The sequence below is a fragment of the Mya arenaria genome, chromosome 6 (assembly GCF_026914265.1).
Source record: "Mya arenaria isolate MELC-2E11 chromosome 6, ASM2691426v1".
NCBI classification, from domain to species: domain Eukaryota; kingdom Metazoa; phylum Mollusca; class Bivalvia; order Myida; family Myidae; genus Mya; species Mya arenaria.
The window spans coordinates 30,533,554-30,555,398 of NC_069127.1; the positions used below are offsets into that span (position 1 = coordinate 30,533,554).

Genomic DNA, 21,845 nt, shown 5'->3' on the forward strand with positions numbered 1-21,845 from the left:
TAAACTTTTTATCGGTATAATATATTTGGCACAGTTTAATCTACGTTAAATATAAAGACTTTCAGCACGGACCACCGCAGTTTATTGCGCTTGATATGTTGTTATATATAATGAAATATCTTAAAATGGGGCAACAGACTTATTTTTTTTTAAAGATTATAAGTATTTTCCATGGCCGAAAGTGTAAGATAGGTTCATCCTAACACACGCGTAGAGTGTTTTGCGGAAACGAGGTTCTCCAACCTCAGTTAAACAAAATAAAGTAAAATGATATTTTTTCGCTGATACTCTTGCATGCGTAGTGAAAATATTCGTATGAGATATGTGATAATTCGTAGTTGTCATGGATGTGCGCGCAGTGATTCAGATTATGTAAATGTATAGTCAAATCGTTCTTGAAATAGTTCTGAGAAGAGTGCAGCAGTATTTCTTGAATGGAGCGTGAAAAAATAATTTATGGTGCAATTTGAAGCGAGAACAGATAAATAAGGATTCTAAATATAGCCAGAAGACAAGGCTTCCTTGATGCTACAGACGACGGTCTGCAACAAGGGAGGTAAGTATGTGATGGCAATGAAAAAAGAGTTCCAAACGGCTACTTGTTTTATCTCTGTCCGTGGTCAAGTTAAGAATTTCTAGCATGGTCAATTTTTTTAATCTACATCTACTATAATATGATATGGGAGAAAACACTGTCTTAATGTTTATGCGTATATCATTAGGTTTTTGCGGCATCGAACAGTTTAATTTGTTTAAAATGCATTGATTCCATTTTAAACAAAAAAAGCTGTCGATACTATTTGCGGTTGGTATGAAAAACTTGAAGGTCACTACTTGTATTAAGATTTTTGCAAATATTCCTGGTTTACCAATTAAAGGCATGGTTTCGTCGCACCTCTGGGTGTCTCGTTTAATTTATTTTCAATGTGCAAGATTAAACTTTGGATCCACTGTTAGAAAAAGCTAGAGAAAATGAATTCAATAGGATATGTCATCTCTTTATGACTCCCAAGGCTTCGAACCTGCTACCGATAATTTAAATATACCTTCCGTATTGAATGAGTGCACAGACTAAAATCTTAACATTCTGGTCGCTGAGAGTGTGCTTCTGTCAAAATAGCCTTTCATAAATGACTGAGGTATTGCTTTATAGTAAATCCATTTTCATTCAAAATAGTATCAATCCGCATTAATGAGGTTATTTGGTAAAAATGATTGAAGGTACTAGATTGGACAATTTATTATTTAATGCTAATGTTAAAGCATCATTATATTTTTTCATATAATGTTAAAGCAGTAATGTACTTATATGTGTTTTTTATTACAAAGCAATAAATTGTTTAAACTAATCACTAATTCAAATTTATTGAAGAAAATCACTTTTCTCACGTAACTGATTCTTTGGCGAAAGTTTCCATGTGCTTTTCAAAAAGGAAGACCAACGCAATAATTAATAAACAATATTTTAGGGTCTTTATTGACACAATATAAAGGTGGTGAATATAGTGAACAACTTAATCCTAATTGCATCTAAGGACATGTATTGTCATTGTTTATGACGTCAGAGAGACGACGTGCAAACCGTTCACTGTGAAGTAAGCCATGACCTGAAATAATAAAGTTGAAAAAGATCATGTAATCTTGAACTTTATCACCCCTGCAATCAAAATAATTATACAAAAATAATAGGTAACAAAAAGCACTAACGTATACAGTTCGGAACGAGTCTCGGCGCTACCCCCACCCCCCCCCCACCCCCTCCAAAATGTCAAAACTTACTTTTTATTTCAATAAAGGAGACAAAAGGAATACAAACAAAACAAAATGAGCTATTTAAGATTAAAAATGTGTTTCTTTCTTATGGGAATAACCCCTTACCCTGCTGCAGACATTTAAAACCGAAGACATTTTGAGGGGCGCAAGTCAAGATGTTGCGTAGCCAAGTTACGCCTCCTCTAACGTCAAATCCTTGAGCCACCCCTGTAAAGCATGTTTCCAAATTTAAAAACATTGCACATTTTATACGCTGTATATGTGAATTGTACCTACATTAATTACTAATAACATTTAGGAATTCGTATCAAAATTTATTGATATGCATTGATTAGACTTGAACCAAATCAAGATGTACATAGTATTTGGGGTTTATAAGAAAAAATGAAGCTCGCTGATGCTCTGTTGATTATTGTCAGTGTAACAGTGATTTAACAAAATAAAAACATGGTTTTGTTTCAGTTCGGAGTTTCTAGTTTAAATCGATTTCGATGTGGTATGATAAGACTTTGGATCCGATGTATTTATGTTGTAAAGCTCGTTGGGCGTTGGGACAGCTATCAATAGGATATTTCAGATGTTAACATGACTCCCTAGGCATGAAACTCGCTACTGATTATGGGGGATGTAATCTATTCAATAAGGTTAAAGTAATGTATTAGGGTGAATGGCGGAATTTATAAGAAAATTCCAGTGCAATACTGATATAAATATTTGAGTAGGATTTAGGGCAAAATTGATATTAACCAGACAATATTAACTCTGCAACTTCCATTCCTTAAACGAAGTGAAAAAAATGCTTCCGGTTACAGTCGTTTCGTTCTATTTACATAACGGGTAAGAAAGGGTTACTGAAAGGTTTTCATAAATAAAATGAAGTATTTAAAAACAAAATGCATGAAATAATGAACTATAGTTATAAATATTAGTTATGAATTGCGGGGTTTATGTCATTATCGGGGATATGAACGCAATTGGGCTGGTCAAAATACGCGTGGAGTCCTTTGGACTCCACACACTTTGATCAGCCCAATTGCGTTCATACCCCGATCATGACACCAACCCCGAAATTCATTCCTTAAATGAAATGGTCAGTAGTGTTTATTATGTTAATTCGCTTAAGCTTAAATACATTACTCACACAATTATAAGGATTATTTTATGAATAGCTCTAAGTGCATCTAATCGGCAAGCGTGATTATATTTGTCATAATAACTTGTGTGGGTGATAATTGTATTTCTATGTACAACTATTGTCTGTTGTGTCATAAACAGTAATTCCTTAAGCATTAATATTGAACATTGGCTTGTATTTGCATCGATATTTAAAGCAGACTTTTCCATTTTCTTTGACTCTAACCAGATATATTGATTTTTGGTACACATGTACCTTGTTGAAATCAGAACTTAATGCGGAATATAAATTTACTTTCCTTCTAATCTAATATTTGTAGAGACTATCAACTTAACCATTCACTTAAAATGCTTTTTTTTCAAAAACGCCTTTCATTTGGGAGTTCTATAGGCATTGATTTATAGTATATACATTGTAGTGAAAATTAATTATCACAGTGCATCAATGGGGTGATTTATTAAATCTATTTTTTGAAAGACAAGACAGACAAATTATGTGTTATTGTCAAGGTTAGATGATAATAATATTTTTATTAGGCATGGCAACGAGTACTCGATCGAACTTCCGAGTCCTCGAGTACCAAATCACTACTAGAGTACTCGAAAAAAACATTTATAAAATTCACCAAATACACGATTTACAGACAAAATATCAGATCTGGTTAGTTGCCAAGAGGACAATTTACGGTCCCTCTAATCCCCGCTGTGTACACAATTGACCTCAATCAATTAGTTGACAGTTGTTGTGATAGTTGCAAACTGTCAACAAAGGACCCGTATTTCAAATTAGCACTGATGTCAATTAGCGAAGTTATGATAGAGGTACTTTCAACTACACAATTTATTGTATACCAATTAGAGACATTTCACCAAACAATGGACGCTTACGAGCGAAAGAGTATCGACCGTACGAAAATTGATTTCTTAATGGGCGTATTTTAACTATTTTTGCAATGATTATCACAATTGATTGGTTGATATTTTAAATCAAGAATTATGACTATTAATGCGGAAAACAACAATTACACAGTACGAAAAACTTTCATTTCTAAAAAAAATAAGTGTAGAGTAAACAACTGAACAAGTGAATTTCGTTCACTATTTTTATGTATGCTATTAATTTTCGGTCATTGTTATTCTGATTGTTGTTCATTTCTGCAGTGCATACTTGTATAAAATGAAACGAATAAGACAAATTAAAGACCTGAAACAACATTTGTTTTCTTTTTATATCATTTTTTGTTAAAATACGTAATGAAAGTTTACTTTAAAGGTGAAAATGACCAATAATACGACCAACGCACAATATACGTCATTAACGATACATGTATAGACAATCTTGTCCGCGAACACATATTCAATTTTTCCGAGTAATTGAGTACCCGAGTACTCGATCGAACGATCGTCCGAGTACTCGAGTATTAATTTAACTACTCGTTGCCATCCCTAATTTTTATACATTGTGAAAGCCGGTACTGTACTCGGATTGTCTCGCAATTAAATCGAAATAAAATCGGATTAAATTTCTCAGGTTGCTTATTCTTTGGCGTAAATTGCCATGCTATGTCAAACTCGTCGATAAACTTTAAAACGAAAAATATCCTCGACATTTTATTGACAAATTATACAGGTGGTAAATTAAAAAAATACATACTTCCACAGTGTTTTCTGTCGACACATGATGGATTCACTGGAAGGATAGATATCACTTATTAAAGGTTTGTTTTATATTGTGAAATGTATGTATAATTAGTTAATATGTTACTAATAAGTCTTTGAATTATACAAACTGTCTCACTATACGAGCATTATTATGACTTCATAAATATTTAATTGTAATAGCGCTAAATTGATCATTTTAAACGGTGTATCTTTTAATAAATCGTGATAAGCTAGCAGTTTTGGAACGGATTTAATAAAATTCAGTTTCAAATTTGCCTGATCGTTATTCAAGAGCATCTGAAATTATAAGGTATTTTCCAAAGTGAAGGTATTATCTCATTGATAACATCATTTTATAACTCAATATACACTATCTATAATACTTGATATTTATCAATCGTATATCATGTATATACTTAAAACACTTTTACTTTGTTTTAATCGGACTGATTTGAGGAAATCGACTTAAATCATGAAGTGACTAAGGTAGTTCGTCGAATAACGGCCGTGGAACCCGTTTTAATCAATAGATAGTTGTAAATAAAAATGATTTTAGTGTCTCATTTTTGTGATTTGCTATATAACTGCGTTAATTGAACTTTGGCAAGTATAAGCGATGAATAAAATGTTGAGAAGAAATGAAATAAATATACTTGTTGTCATTTCTAATGTTTCTGGAGATTTAAGGATTTTAAAGTTACGACTTATATACTTTAAAAGAATGGGTCACGGATTCTTTGTAGGGTACTTCCTAAGCTCAATCTTGTAAAAGACATTCGCTCTGAAGAATGGTTTATGTTAGCTCTTTATTGTTATAAGAATAGAATCAACAACGAGGTGTTTTCAATGATGGCGGCGGGGACATGCAACTATTTCAATCTTAAATTAATAATAAAATAAAAACTATAGGGACGCGCCTTGTTTCGAAATTAAACCCCGTTTAGGAGCACAAGGCAAGAGCCCAATCGATAATGAACTAGAGACTCAAACATATTTACATCCCACTAGCTTTAAGTCAGCCATAACCTGAAAGACATAAAAGTTCTTCCACAGCTTCACTATGACAATACGTTCAAGTTAAGTAAGTCCCAGTAACTACGGTAAACATGTTGTGTAGTTATTACCCATGATGTACTATAGAGACATTTGAACATTGATATACATGGACGTAGCTTTTGCTACGGTATGTGCTTAAGGTTAAAACACCCACTGCTCTCAAAGTGTAAAAAAGACTGATCTGACCAAGTATATTTTCTGTCAGATCTTATATAGAGGCGGAGAAGGGTAGACATACGCGTACCGGAAGTGCACTAGCAGGTACGCGCTACGAGATTCTGGTGAGTTGCACGGACCTGGATACCCTTAAGAAGAGTGGACAGTGGCGCGAGGTCGGGCGGACTGAAGCTATCAAGAATACGCTAAACCCAAAGGTACAAAATTGGTCGATTGAAAAGTGTACAGGCTAGTTTTGTAGGTAGGAACGAAATTGAGGCTTACATCTCAGATCGGGCTCGAACCCACGGCGTCCTTTTTGGTAATCGAACGCCTTGCCAACAACCTTGCCACCGGGTGACCCAGTGAAAATCCAAATATGGGTTTGGTTAATGGTTTCTAAGCTCGATCATTCTTTTTCGTCGAGAATTTCGGTCGACCCTTCAGCATAAGGACAAAATCATGAAAAAGTGTTTCAACGACAGCCATTGGGATAACTGTAATAACTTGCTTCACAAATGAGTTTCAACGCTGTATATAGCATCGGTCATGCGGAAAACCACAACCACTGAAACCTATTCGCAGGTGTTATAAACCCTAGCCTAAATTAATAAATAACGATGCTGTCTAAATATTTAACATGTTCTAAATTGCGTACAATATAACAGCAAAATAAATATCTCAACCAATAATTTGTTACTACATAATACAGAAAGCTGTTCAAATGAAGTTATTTTAGAGGTCAAACTTTTATTATTAAGTTATTAGAAATATCGATCTACGATGACATGCACATGCTGTCCATTTCCAATCTACTCAATTCATATTTTAGTTTGTTGGATCCTTTGTTTTGGACTTCGATCCGAGCGTGCTGCAAACTTTCATGTTTTCTGTTTACGACATTGATCATAGGTAAACAAATATGTTCACTTATACACACAGTATATCTTAAACTCGTATATCTTTTTATTATTGTAAACTTAGGAAAACTTGATTCACATAACATGCAATGTTGAAATATTTGTGATATTTGAGAATTGACACAGTCCGTCTCATATTGTTTTATTTTCCTATTATGTATTCTGACTGTTTAATACTTGGTCACTACTAAAAACATCAACGTTTGGTCAGATTATTTACACTCGACAAACAATTTTGCAACATGGCACATGACTTATAAATATGTCTTGTTTTTTACGCTCAATATTCTTTTTCTATATTGCATAAAAGGAGAATCTCTGCTACCAATTGGACATGACTGTATGGTAATGACAACACTTAACTCATTTTCTGCACGTATGGTTAGGACATAAAGAGCCACAATTAAGCCCTCTCTGTGTATATATTATAACAACGTCAAGTTTAGAGAAAGTGTTAATCGATTTCTTGACAAAAATAAGGTCACGGCTTAATTATTTGACAATATCATGATATAAAGAATTACAGAACAGCATACATTACATTCATGATGTTAAAGTTTGACGTCAACGTTTGGCAGCATCATTCATATGATGTAGGCAAGTAGCCTATAAAAATACGGTTATTTACAAAACAGTAATTTTACGACGTTGTAAACACACCTATTTGTTGGTAATCAGCCATGTTGATGCAAGATGCGTATCATTAGACTTTCACTTAACTTTGAATGACACGACGCAGAGCCAGTTGATAATGGTTGATCGTTGTCCATAATGTTGGGGTGGTATTGCATGGTCTTAGCGTCAATGGCTTACAGGAGGTTATCTAGAAATTGACATTGGACCATTTTCAGCCGCCGAATAGGGTTCGATTAACTTTATCCTTATGTTGCTTAAAACCCATTACGACTAAACTAACAATATATAAATCATACATTGGACCATTTTCAGCCGCCAAATAGGGTTCGATTAACTGTATCCTTATGTTGCTTACAACCCATTACGACTAAACTAACAATTTATAAATCATACGTTTGTAACCTATATAACTTACGTCGCTTTTATTTTTAGTTAATAAAATAACACTTGTTACTGATAAATAGTTCTTTTGAAAGGCGTTGAAATGCCTTGTCGCATGAATTTCCTTGGACAATTACACGGATAAGATGTTTCTTTCCTGATAGTATAATCAAAAACGCGCAGGTGAATTCTGAACCAGCTAATTAGATTATGTTTGGTTTGGTTAAATCGGGATTGGTTGAATGTACTATATTTTTAAAATCGTTAGGATATTGTTTTTAAAATCCATTCAAAAGTTGGTTACTACGATCATTTCTAATTATGTGTACACGAACCTGGGCAAAACATTGGCGGTTCGGGCGAGCCTTAAACTGTAACGATAAGGTGCGATTTAGTTACCCCATTGCTATATATATGTGATAAAGTATGCTTGAATTATCTTCCCTGACAGATCCCCGGACCTCCATCATCACGACTTTGTTGGCTCGCTGGAGTTGTCGTCCCTTGATCTTGTCGACCCGGCAGTGGATATCAGCACTCACTGTAAAACACTCCGCGTACCAGGTTTAACAAATGGATCGCACTTAATTGAATCATTTATGATATTTACTTACCTACGCTGTTTTTAAATGATACATAGACCAATATGTTGACAAAAAACGTCATAAGATAATATTAATTTTTCAATTAACAATAATCCTTACATGAGTTAAGTATGATTAAAAGAAAACGGCTTATTCTTTAGCGTGACATTGACCTGATATTTTATATTTATATCATGATTCACATTGATGATAAATGAAAAACAAAGCTTATTTGATGATATTGTGGATGTATGATATGTTGGAAATGAGAAGATCGATTTTACGTTCTTTTTCAGGTAGCGCGCGAGGTCGTGGACTTATCAGCATTACGTCTGAGCGCATTCGTGAATGTCGAGAGAAGGTGTCGTTCCATGTCGGTGCACACAAATTGAACAAGAAAGGCAAACTGATAGGCAAAAAGGTATCCCCCGCCACACACACATTTTAGTTAATTTTATGTTATGTGCCTTTGGGTATGTTTTTCAATATCAAAATAATGGTTTAAACTGCTCATCCCTGAAATACTGGAGGGAAAGTAAAGTTAACCCCTTCTCGTCGTCCTTCAATTGTGCTGATATTGACGATACATATGTGCCATCGGATGCTTAAATGATCCCTGTAACAGTATCCACGTACACGTGTAAAACGACATTGACATGACTGTATAATATACCATTTAAAATTTAAAAACAATATTAAAACTATTCAAAAATAACTATGGCTGTTTGTTTATGTGGTAATATGACTTGCAAAAATGTAATGTCAATTGTTACAACGCATTCCCCCTGATGACATCACTCGCATGCGGTGATTATTTTCGAAATTGATAAAGTTTAATTAATTCAAGTTTGTTCTCTCTTGGTTCAGCCTGACGTGTACCTTGAGATATCCCGCAGTATCGACAATGTGACGTCTCTTGTTTCAGCCTGACGTGAACCTTGAGATATTCCGCAGTATCGACAATGTGACGTCTCTTGTTTCAGCCTGAGGTGTACCTTGAGATATCCCGCAGTATCGACAATGTGACGTCTCTTGTTTCAGCCTGACGTGTACCTTGAGATATCCCGCAGTATCGACAATGTGACGTCTCTTGTTTCAGCCTGAGGTGTACCTTGAGATATCCCGCAGTATCGACAATGTGACGTCTCTTGTTTCAGCCTGACGTGAACCTTGAGATATCCCGTAGTATCGACAATGTGACGTCTCTTGTTTCAGCCTGACGTGTACCTTGAGATATCCCGCAGTATCGACAATGTGACGTCTCTTGTTTCAGCCTGACGTGTACCTTGAGATATCCCGCAGTATCGACAATGTGACGTCTCTTGTTTCAGCCTGAGGTGTACCTTGAGATATCCCGCAGTATCGACAATGTGACGTCTCTTGTTTCAGCCTGACGTGTACCTTGAGATATCCCGCAGTATCGACAATGTGACGTCTCTTGTTTCAGCCTGAGGTGTACCTTGAGATATCCCGCAGTATCGACAATGTGACGTCTCTTGTTTCAGCCTGACGTGTACCTTGAGATATCCCGCAGTATCGACAATGTGACGTCTCTTGTTTCAGCCTGAGGTGTACCTTGAGATATCCCGCAGTATCGACAATGTGACGTCTCTTGTTTCAGCCTGACGTGTACCTTGAGATATCCCGCAGTATCGACAATGTGACGTCTCTTGTTTCAGCCTGACGTGAACCTTGAGATATCCCGCAGTATCGACAATGTGACGTCTCTTGTTTCAGCCTGACGTGAACCTTGAGATATCCCGCAGTATCGACAATGTGACGTCTCTTGTTTCAGCCTGACGTGAACCTTGAGATATCCCGCAGTATCGACAATGTGACGTCTCTTGTTTCAGCCTGACGTGAACCTTGAGATATCCCGCAGTATCGACAATGTGACGTCTCTTGTTTCAGCCTGAGGTGTACCTTGAGATATCCCGCAGTATCGACAATGTGACGTCTCTTGTTTCAGCCTGACGTTTACCTTGAGATATCCCGCAGTATCGACAATGTGACGTCTCTTGTTACAGCCTGACGTGTACCTCGAGATATCCCGCAGTATCGACAATGTGACGTCTCTTGTTTCAGCCTGAGGTGTACCTTGAGATATCCCGCAGTATCGACAATGTGACGTCTCTTGTTTCAGCCTGACGTGAACCTTGAGATATCCCGCAGTATCGACAATGTGACGTCTCTTGTTTCAGCCTGACGTGAACCTTGAGATATCCCGCAGTATCGACAATGTGACGTCTCTTGTTTCAGCCTGAGGTGTACCTTGAGATATCCCTCAGTATCGACAATGTGACGTTCCATCCAATTTATCGCACAGAGACGGAAAAGAAGACACAACATCCCAGGTTTCCTTTTAACTTAATTTGTCCGAAAATCAAATGGATGTTGAGGCAAACTTTGTATTTAAGAGTAATACTATAGGCGATTGGTGGGTGTACTAATGCGCATTTTGTGCTGTGATGGTATTCAATAACCAATCGAAAAAACCTTAGCATATATCGAAAAGAACAAGTGTTTGCAACATAAAAGTCAAGTAGTTAAGATATGAATAAGTTATTTAGCATTTGAGAGACGTAATCGGTATCAAACATAAAATGCTTAATTCCTGACATGGCATAGGGTCTTTGAACTCATTTATTTGTGTATGTAATTTACCGGATAGTGTATGCTCCATGTCAGATGACGTCCCTTCGAGCTTGGGCTACAGCGTGTGTGAAATGGAGATTGGGATCGCCAGCTCGAGCTTAAAGTCTGGCACCACAGGTGAGGGACAAAATCTATTTGTCGATATTTAAAAAAGCCTGCCCGGTTTTATCCCGATGGCGGGTTTAGTTGAACAATGATCGTGATCGTTAATGTGCTTAAAAACAAAATTGGTCTAATGTATCCAAATACTTCACACTATTATTGACGTCGCTTGTAAACGCGATAGGTCTCAATGTTGTAACATGTAGGGTCACGTGATCAAAATGGACCAGCAACATTTTTATTTTAAAATAAGCTATCAAATATGTTAAATAGAAAACAACCTTTATAAACAAACATTCGTATTCACTGATTAAAGATAAAGAAAACTTCAAGATACAAAAAAAACGTTTAACTTGTACCGTTATAACACACATTTGGGCACATGTAATTGGTTTTTAATAGCTCGTCCTGAAATAAGCAAACCGTACTTAGTCAACCAGTTACTGCTTGTAGCCAAAAGTGCAGGTATATCTGATTGGTAACACGATTCTTATTACGTTAACCACTAAGTATGTTACTTGTTAAGTGGAATTCGGAAACCATAACTAAATAACATTTTAATGTTGTACAGCTAAAAAGGGAATAGCTGGCAGTTCTGGGCACTTTCAAGCCTGTTATAGCCTGACGATCTTTATCTTACCAAAATGTAACGCGAATATTAACTAGCTAGCTAGATAGTTATCGCAAAAACTAAGATGTTAACACGAAACAATTCGAGAACGTTTACAGGGTATCTTACGGCAATTATATGCCGCCATAATATACTTTTAGTCATGTTTCAAAGCCATAAGCGACGTCTTTGATGCTTTGCATCAAAATTAGTCTTGATATTTATAGTGAATGCCGTGTGCTTTGTAATGATCGCTCCACAATGTAAGGCCTTTTGTAGTTGCTTACCAGGAAAGAAGGATTTTTCTACTGTATGAATATCCAACTTATTTAAAAAGATAAGAAAGAGTACGGCATGAATAGATTTAATAAATTGTTTGAATATTTTTACGTTAACAAATATTGTCAAAAGACATTTGAATTCAGATTCCACATATATTTCAACAAAAGTCTGATACAAGTTTCCTTCATTCAATTAGCTGAACTACTTCACACACAAAAATAAATTATCAGGGATACATCTTTTACAACAAAATACTTTTTTTCTTAAACTTAAGAAATTTGACTGATTACATCAGGGGTTTTTTCATTGTCGAAGTGACTTAACGTCTTCCTTTTGCTTTTGGTGAGAGAGTTGGTTATGGAGCATATATCAGGACATACTATCTAAATATATAACACGTTTTAATTTTATTTTGATAAATCGGTTACATAAACGTTTTTGCAAGATTCAAGTCCAAGATGTAAAACTCTTACCCATTGTCGGGTAATGAAAAAGGTAAAACATAGCATTGATCTCCCCTGATCAATGCAAACTGGTTCTCTTTTTTCTGTTTTCCTTACAATTCAGTTATTTTCGAAGTGTCTCTATGTCGTTTTGGATGGCAATCTTAGAGTCATCAAACCTTGACATTTTATTGTATTATTATATAAGAGGAAAACGTATGCCCACTAGATTGTATGATACAAGTCGTTAGATATGGCTCAATTAATGTGAAGTATTTTGTTTAACGTTAACTGTAGGCTTTGTGAACTGTAATAACCATCATTATTACCAAAATGAAATAGAGTTCGTATTTGTTTCACGATTGGTCACCGGCCATGTTACACTTTTGCACAAGAAAATGATAACAACACTGCTATTCTGTGAATCAGTTTCAAGAGATATGTTTACATTTAAATTTATATCTTAAATAAAGCCTGCAAAATTGATAATCTGACACAACGTAATCAGCATATTGGGTATAAACTTCCTGGCCATTGTGTGTTTATTTAGTTGGTTTACCACAAAACAAGGAAAAGAAAGGCATAGTATTGAACAGTGAGTCAATATAATGTTGCATTAAACATATATTTGCGTCTCAATCTGATCTTAGGTCAAAATTCAAACTACAATAAAATAATTACCAAAGTAACCGAATATACATAGCTTCGATATGCTTTATTAAACAGCAAAGACATTGTTTGCGTTTTTTTATCAATACATTTCTTTTCATCAATCAGATAACCTCAAAACACATTCTTACATGCATCACTGTTTACAGTAACTTTAGTTTGTGTATGTGTAAGGGGCGGTACCTTTGAGTGATAATATTCATGGAAGGACGATACTAACATTATTTACTACCTTGGATAGCATCACTCAATGATATAAATATGAATAATGTTGATATTTCATTCCATGCAATTTATATGTTATATTTACTAACATGAGCTCTATATGCCCTCGTTAAATAACCGTAGTGATGTGTTCTCTTCTTTTCTGATCATCCATTTAGCACTTCTGGATGAAATAATTCTTTGATTAATGTAGCGGTATTTCTATCATTTCTTCAGTGGAACCGGTGATTTTAAAATGCTGGGCCGACGGGTAGCAACGCTAAGAGATCCAAACTCTATACAAAAGTAGGTTAGATAAATAAGTTAAACAAGTTATGTAAACCCTTTTGTATTTGCTGCAACTACTACGGACAAGTATTATTGTTATGAATGCATGTAACCGGATATGCCGCTCTTTTCTCGATGATAGGGCCAATATATGGAAAGACATTTTTTTCCATTATTGCATAATATGTGTGTTTTCCGTTCGTTACCGGCGTGTGTTAACAATAAAAAATAACGGTAGAAAATGTGCAATATTCAGTAAATTCACCTATGTTTTCAGTTGCCATTCCCAACTCCTCCCAACTGATGTTATTTCTGTCGGTGGGATTCAGAACAAAGCCTTATATGGACATGATTCCATTACTTCGTATGCAATGTACAAATAATCTTTCAACATATCTTTTCTCTGATACTGAAGGTGAACAGATTGAAGTTGTCATTTCATGACTGATTTCAACGAAGCGTTTCAGCTACGCAATTTTCACATACTTTTCAGGTTTAAATTAGTTGCCAAAACATATGTACATATGTGTTGAAAGAAGATACAAAACACATTTTCCTATCGACTCAACACTGAACAAATGGCGTCGTAGCAGCAATCCAACTACTGTTAATTGATTTGTCCCTGTTCGAGCGTTTTGTATTTCATTTCCAAAACACCGCTTATAACATCGCACAGGTACCTGTTAAGTAGGTTACTTTGAACTAAATCTAGTTTCTAATTTCATGACTTTTGACAGTTTTTTATTCACAAAAGTAACTGATCGTGTTTTTTTATGCAATTATAGCGATACTCCACCTTTTTTCGGTCGTTACCATCTGCAAAGTTATACTTTGCACTCGGACTGTTATGGGCTTTTGCAGATGGTAACGACCTCAAAAAAGGAGTATTTACCCTATGTTTGCAGTACATGAAAGAAAAGCATGATAAGTGAATATTACGTTGCATGGAAAAAGTCATTTGTGTACATGGAATGAGCAATTTGAAGTCGATACCTGCATCCTATGAACCTTCAATCAATTCGCGGCATACGCTTATTCGCAATCATTTTTTTTATACAAGGACACAAAGCATGCTTAAATATTTGGGATGCGTACCTTGCAAATTACATAAGCGAGGCAGATATATTATATTGTGGAATAGTATCTAACAAATGCAAATAAATTTCCAAATAGTTAGTATTAACTGTAATAAAATCGGCAGCAAAAATATATATAAAGTTTTTTTCACAAACTTGTTGTAAATAAATTCAAATGACGGTACTTATACTTTAGGATTTACAACAATGTTTTCTATACTTACTACTGTTTTATACTTTTTTAGAAAAAATGTGTTGCCTCGACTCGAAAACTCTTGCACTTCTTTCATCAATTTGGTAAAATGCAAGTCACCATCAACATGCTCGTTAAACAGACCATATTTGAAAAAGAAGGAATTTATCTAACAGCAATACGTTCCTACAGAAATAAGCTTAGCACTATTTTACATTCGCAAACAATCACAGATCATGTAAATTACTCACAAAAATAAATATTGGAATCTTGAAAGAATCACATTGCTTTGTTAAAAGCCAGTTTACTTTCGAAGAAATACATACCGACTTAATTGCATGTGCTTCTATCTATATTAATTCCTGTTCCTGTACCTTTTTCGATTGTGAATGTATTATGTTTATAGAGGTTATGACTCACATAGACACAGGACACTTTATATCATACGTGTGACCTTTTGCATATCTTAAAATTCAATGCTTCATTTCGTGATGATTTAAAAATGTTTCATTGAAATGAATTGATATACATCAGGCTTTCCATCGTTTTTGTTAGTATTATATTAGGATCCATACATAAGAATAACTGGTTTCGATCATTATTTTTACTTTAGGGGAGGCTATTACAAAGAACTACCCCTTGCGCCGAAGAAAGAAGGAAAAATGACAAAACAGCATTAAAATCACAAAAAACGGATACTTGCGCTTCTTTCAAATTAGGTAAGACAACGAAAAGAGATATACCCTTTAATGATAATGTAGAGCGATTGGCCTCCCTTGAGTAAAGGGCAACACTCTTTCAAACACATTGTTTTCATTGCCAGTGTCCACGAAAGAAACGCATAGTAAGTAAAGGCTTTAGTAAAACCTAAGTTGTAACGTATGTCAACATGCGTGTAATTGCAATTGTTTATATTTTCTTCAATTTCACCAGCTACCTTTTGTTTTTTTATATCGCTTCTTCATCCTTGTTACAGGGTAGATTGTGACTACTCGTTATTGGATTATGTCACAGGAGGGATGGAACTAAACCTTTACGTCGCCATAGACTTGACGGTATGTAAGTGTCCGCTTCTGTCTGCGACCAAAATGTTTATTCCTCGAAGAAAGGCAAACACAATATAGCATGGAAACTATTGCAATTATGACCACAATATTGGAATTCATAACGACCTTCTAACGTTCTTTTAAAAATAATTTCTGTAAAAGATGCGTGGACATGTATATATATATATATATATATATATATATATATATATATATATATATATATATATATATATATATATATAATGTAATTGGTATTCTATTGTCCGACATAATTTAATTATATTTATGTATCACAATGTGCCATTATTTTATTATGTGCTTTCATTATTTACATTTCCAATACTGTAATTTACAGCCAGTTTTAATTTAAAAAAGTGTGTATATATTTCATGTATCCATGTCCCTGTGACATTCTTATTAAATTTAAAGATATAAAGTATTGTTCTGTTTCAGTCATCGAACGGAACATCTGAACAGACGATGAGTCTTCACGACGTATCCGAAAATAATGTTTACGAGTTATCAAATAGCTTATTAAAATTGTATTGATAAGAAAAATATTTAAGAACAAAGTTTAGGGACAAAGTCATGAAAATAGCGGAAGAAATTCTAACACTATTATGAATGTTCGATACAGGCTTAAGCAATGCTTAACCTTCCCTATATATCTATATATTTCAAAAGCATATTGTAAATAACATTCCGCAACACCTTCATACTGTATATTTACATTTTTGTCTCATAAAAAAACACCTTACATGGAAGTTATAGAGACGTTAGGAGGAGTTATTTGCCGTTACTGCACAGAAGAGAAATAGGTATGATGGGATTTGGCGCCAAGATGAAAATGTCGTCTGTTATAAGTTACTGTTTTCCACTTTCGAACGATTGGAACAGATTTCACGAATATGGAATTGAGGTAATTATATATGTCACGAATGTCAAAATATAGTTGTTCTGTAATCACGTAACGATCTTAAACTAAAATCAACACATCTTCCGTTTCTTTTATATATTTTTGAGAGTATTGGTGTTTCAATTAATCTTTTTCAAAATACTGTTTTTTTTGCATAGCCCTTTGCTACCCAGCCTCCCTTAGGACGCCCCAACTAAACAGTTTAGATAGACGTTGACGTACACATTTATTCTTACGCCGCATCGTAAATCAGTTTATTTTTTAACTATCCCAGAATTTTCTAATTACCTCTTTTTTAACACCCCTTTGCTATCCATGTATCCGTGCGACGCCCCTCACGCACAAGTTTGATCGTAGATAACTAGGACAGACATTTCAATGAATTTTGAATGTGTTCTTTCAAGCCAATGTTTGAAATGTGAAAGTTCCGACGAAGGGGATTAAACAAGGTTAATATTATTTTAAAACCAGATGTATTTCGAGAACTGCTAATAACTTCAGTCTAGATTTTAAAACCGACATACCCAAGTGGGTAGTTTGCGGAATGCGTATTAGTGAGGGGCATGTCAGTTAAATTATTAAGGAGCATTAGCTTATGAGTTGTCGTTCCCGGAGAATACCTAAAAATGACCTAAATTGTAAAGCAAATAACTGACTTACGGTTATAACTTTTATTTAATTACACTAGAGCGCCATCAGCCGATACAAAAGGGCTGTGAAGCATTTACGAATGTCGGGTCCCACGCGACTTAAGCCAGTGATCTCCTTCGCTGAGTCTCTGGCTGTGCGCGAGCCCACACAGGACAACCAGGTCTATCATGTCCTGCTTGTCATTACGGTAAGATAAAGAGAGTTTATCAAATTGTTGCGATAATGTTCTATTCATGTCAATGTGTAAACTTTAAATTCTAAATACATTTCAGAGACATCTGTTAAAATTTGTTACTGGTGTTAACACAAACTATTCTATTTTTCGAATGTTTCATTTGAGATATTGCTGCTCCAACAAAACAATATAATACATTAATACAAATTCTTTACAAACATTCAGCCCACTAGACTTAATTCAGAGTCCAAAATGATTAGTTAAATTTGGCCTATCATCAGAAATCTCGCCTATACAATAAACGCAATTCACACCCACACTTTCTTTACACGTGCCATCTCTTGAACGTCATGTTGGAGGTGGAGAAAACGCATTATATAAATTATATAAATCAGGGACAGTCTTAAACGATTCCAAAAGAAGTGTTCTATTATTTTAGGATGGCATTTTGAACGACATAGATGGCGTTCTTGACCGCCTGACCTCTATAAGCCACTTGCCCTTAACGGTTGTGTTTACCGGGGTCGGGCAGATTTTAAGCTCATGGTAAGTTTTTTATAGCGTCGTAGGTTTTTAATGTACTAAAACAATATGAAACTGTTGTGCGGTGTTTGGATTTAGTTAAACGGCAACATTTCAGTTCAGTTTAATGTAAAATAGGCTGAAGGTATAAATGAAAGAACTGTGCCATTGGTTTTTCCGGGAAAAATAAACAAAACGTTGGGTCATATTAAATTGATTTTCTTTTTAAATATATTTCAAAGGTTTTAGTCTGTGTTATTGTTTTGATTGTTAATGTCGAATTCAATGCTTAACAACTCTATCCGATTTAAATTACTTACATTTGCCAAACTCTATGTAAACGGTCAAACAAAACTTAATACCAGTATGTCAACTTTATTTTTTGATCAGGAATGTTTCAGTCAAGATAGCACAGGTTTTGTCGGCCTAAGAAACAGAACGACGTCACTCAACCGCAAGCATACACATTTCGTTTCATTTTCACCGGAAAACGGACAAAACATTGATCTCGACCGACTGGTATGTATCAGCTTATATTACCTATTGTGCACTTGTTTATAGTGAAAGGTTTTTACAGCCATATGAAGGTCATAAAAATAACTAATAACACTAAACATTTTTTAATTTACACAAATGTAGGCCCGTGAAACACTGGCAGTTATTTCATCGCAGATCACAGAATACATGCGACGGAAGGATATCATACCAAACAAGCGAAGTGCAACCAGTTTACCACGGTCACACTTTAGTGCTTCGTTGATCAATACAAGTCAAACCGAGGGTAGAGGACTTAGTAGACGGTCGGCTTCTAGAACCAGCTTAATAAGTCGAAACTCTGTGAGTATCGCAACGGATCCCAAATTCCCAACTTGTGGCTCGGTGCTTGACAATGGTTCTTCGTCAGTGACTATACAATCATTTGCAGATGTTATACTATAAAGGTTACTATGTTGACGGAGGTATGGAATAATAAGCCTATTTAAGTGTTATTGATATAAATGCCGAATTTATATTTATCTTTACTCCTATTGCTAATGATATAAAATAAACATTATTTCTGTATGGTGTGCCAACATTTACTCTTTTTTCTGCATCCATGTTAAATGCAAACATAACACATAGCGTTACTTTTATCCATACTGCATGTTATGTTTGTACTTTGTGCTGGAGGTCATATACTATAGATAAACGAATATCGTATTGTTGCATTTTAGTTCAATAAAAATATAGAAACATTTACTCATCTAGTCACTTTGTAATAAGTATACAAAATAAGGCGTACGCTGTATTTTTTGGCAAGTTATTCTCTAAAAGTAACGTTCAAAGGATTTGAGTGAATATTAATTGTTCTTTCGGTTTCTGTTTTGAATGTCACTCAGAACGTTTGACGTTTGCACCTCGAGGTAGTGGAATAAGTTATAAAGGATATCCAATGATCAAATGCAAAAAAAAACTGTTTCACAATTTTTGTTTACCAAAGCTAAAGTTTTAAAGATTTCATGAAAGCTTTATTGATAACGATAAATTTAAGGACGAAAGTGATCAAACTATGTCAACATGTCCGGAGTAAAGTTTGAACTCATTACTTTCCTTAAATGTATAAAATATCATAATAGAAGCGTCATTATTGTGATTTTCAAAATGTTATCCACGCAAAAAAAATAAAAATTAATCAATATAAATTGACCAACTAGTCTGAATTTAAATATTTTAAATGCACACACACACTTGAATCCTAATGATGACTGACTGACCTTGAGTGTGTACTTGACTTTAAGAGACATATAAAACATATCAATTGAACAATAGACCGTTTACTTCCCCGATCATGTCTAGGTTTCGTTTTGATTGTCTCAGTGGCTATTCTTCTATTGTTTGAGATTTAATGATTTTTTAATTGAAACCGGAATTATTCTTTTTATGTTAGACTTTCGGTTTCAGAATGTTTTTTCCTTATAATATTTACGTTTAAATTATTGGTCATGTATAAAACCAGATCATTATCCTGTCAAAAAAAACATCAACACCGAAATTCTTTCATTCTTAACTAAATGCATATACGCAATAATAATGAAAACCACAATCAATTCAGAATTTGAAACTTCTGTATATTGTACAGTTGTAAAGATTGTTGTTTGGCTCTGTCATTTTCATGAGAACAAGAACATGAATTTACATGTATCCCCCTTTATCTATCTTTTGGCAGACCGGCAATATTTCAGGACTAAAAAATATCTGCTGTTATTACCTCTGTAAAAACGCACATTATTGACAATCATATGCGGCTTTTAAAAGGGAACGAACTACAAAGACAAATCACATTTTTTATCATAAACAATAAATTCACTGTTATTTACAAACAGAACATAGCAATGTAATTAAGGAAAAGAAAAGTTCCATTATCAAATTATAAATCATTTCCTTGTGACTATGGCTTCTGCATGTGGCCTTATATGGTCATACTCTCCTGCATTTATGCCAAGATGTACGTGATTATATGTATATACTTTAGTCACGTTGGGTTGCAGTGTTCCCCTGCCACTGGTGGTTGTCACGTCATATTCATTATTATCTGTCGGGCATATAGTATTGTCGTTCTCCAGAGGATGATACGTATTGAGTGGCTCATTTAATATAATGTCTTGACTAACGATGTACATGTTTTGTCTCCTTGTAGGACAAATGGCAACAATTGGAGTTGTTGCATAGTCATATATGCCAGTACTGATATGATCCTGCTCGAGAGTCTCGGGGTTCAGAATTAGTGTACATGTATCTGCCGATTTGCGGGTGCGTTTCACATAGTTGAATCGAACCATGAAGCTTATTGCCAATATAAGCAACAACGCCAATGGAATAAGTATTGCAATAAGCATGACTGTATCGTTCTTCTTATTTAGTCCAGGTTGCTCTCTTGAAATACATCGAAACCTGTTAACATTTTGACATCGGTCAGGTTCAAGATTAATTGTACATCCACGTTTGTAAAGAGAAACACATGGCAGTGTTGAATTATCAAATGTAAACTTGGCATTGTCGACAATTCTGAATGTTCTCACGCTGCTCAAATATATACTTTCAGAGAAAGTTAAAAACCTATCCATTTTATGAATAATTTCGGTTGGCATTTTCGCAGAATATGCTAAGCATGTCTGGTCAATGGCGTCTTTGAACATAGTTTTGTCGTTAATGCAAACGGCTTCTCCAATAGAAGTGAACGTATTTTCGTAATTCGAACAATTTCCCTTGACTGCTTCGAAACCACACATTTTATTACTTGTACACAATCCTTGGTGTTTCTCGGAACATTTAGAGGCGACATTCATCCTTGAATTATTATTTAACATGACTGATGTTATACATGCATATCCTTCCCTCTCAACAGTTATATCAATTAGTTCATAGACGTATGCAACATTAGCACTATTCATGTTTGAATCATTTTGGCATTTCGTAGTTGTATACGCTCCTTGATCTGCCATACAATAGCACGTTTCATTCTGTATCCCTATATAAGTTATCTTAGGTTGTTTTCTTGAACACAACTTGGAACATTCGAATAGCGTGTTAGTACTGTTCAGGCTTTCTGTAAAGTTTTTAGGTAGTGTCTTAGCACAGCCAACTGGAGCAACATATGCTCCAAATTCCGCTCTGTAATGTGTCCATAGTGATTTGCCATCATCAAGCACCAAGCTTTTAGCAACAGCA

General features: G+C 34.9%; 1 pseudogene; it reads left to right on the top strand.

Moving 5' to 3' along the window:
• LOC128237701 (copine-9-like) overlaps positions 1 to 20,902 on the top strand; it is a 47,919-nt pseudogene extending 27,017 nt beyond the window's left edge.
• Positions 20,903 to 21,845: the final 943 nt, after the last annotated feature.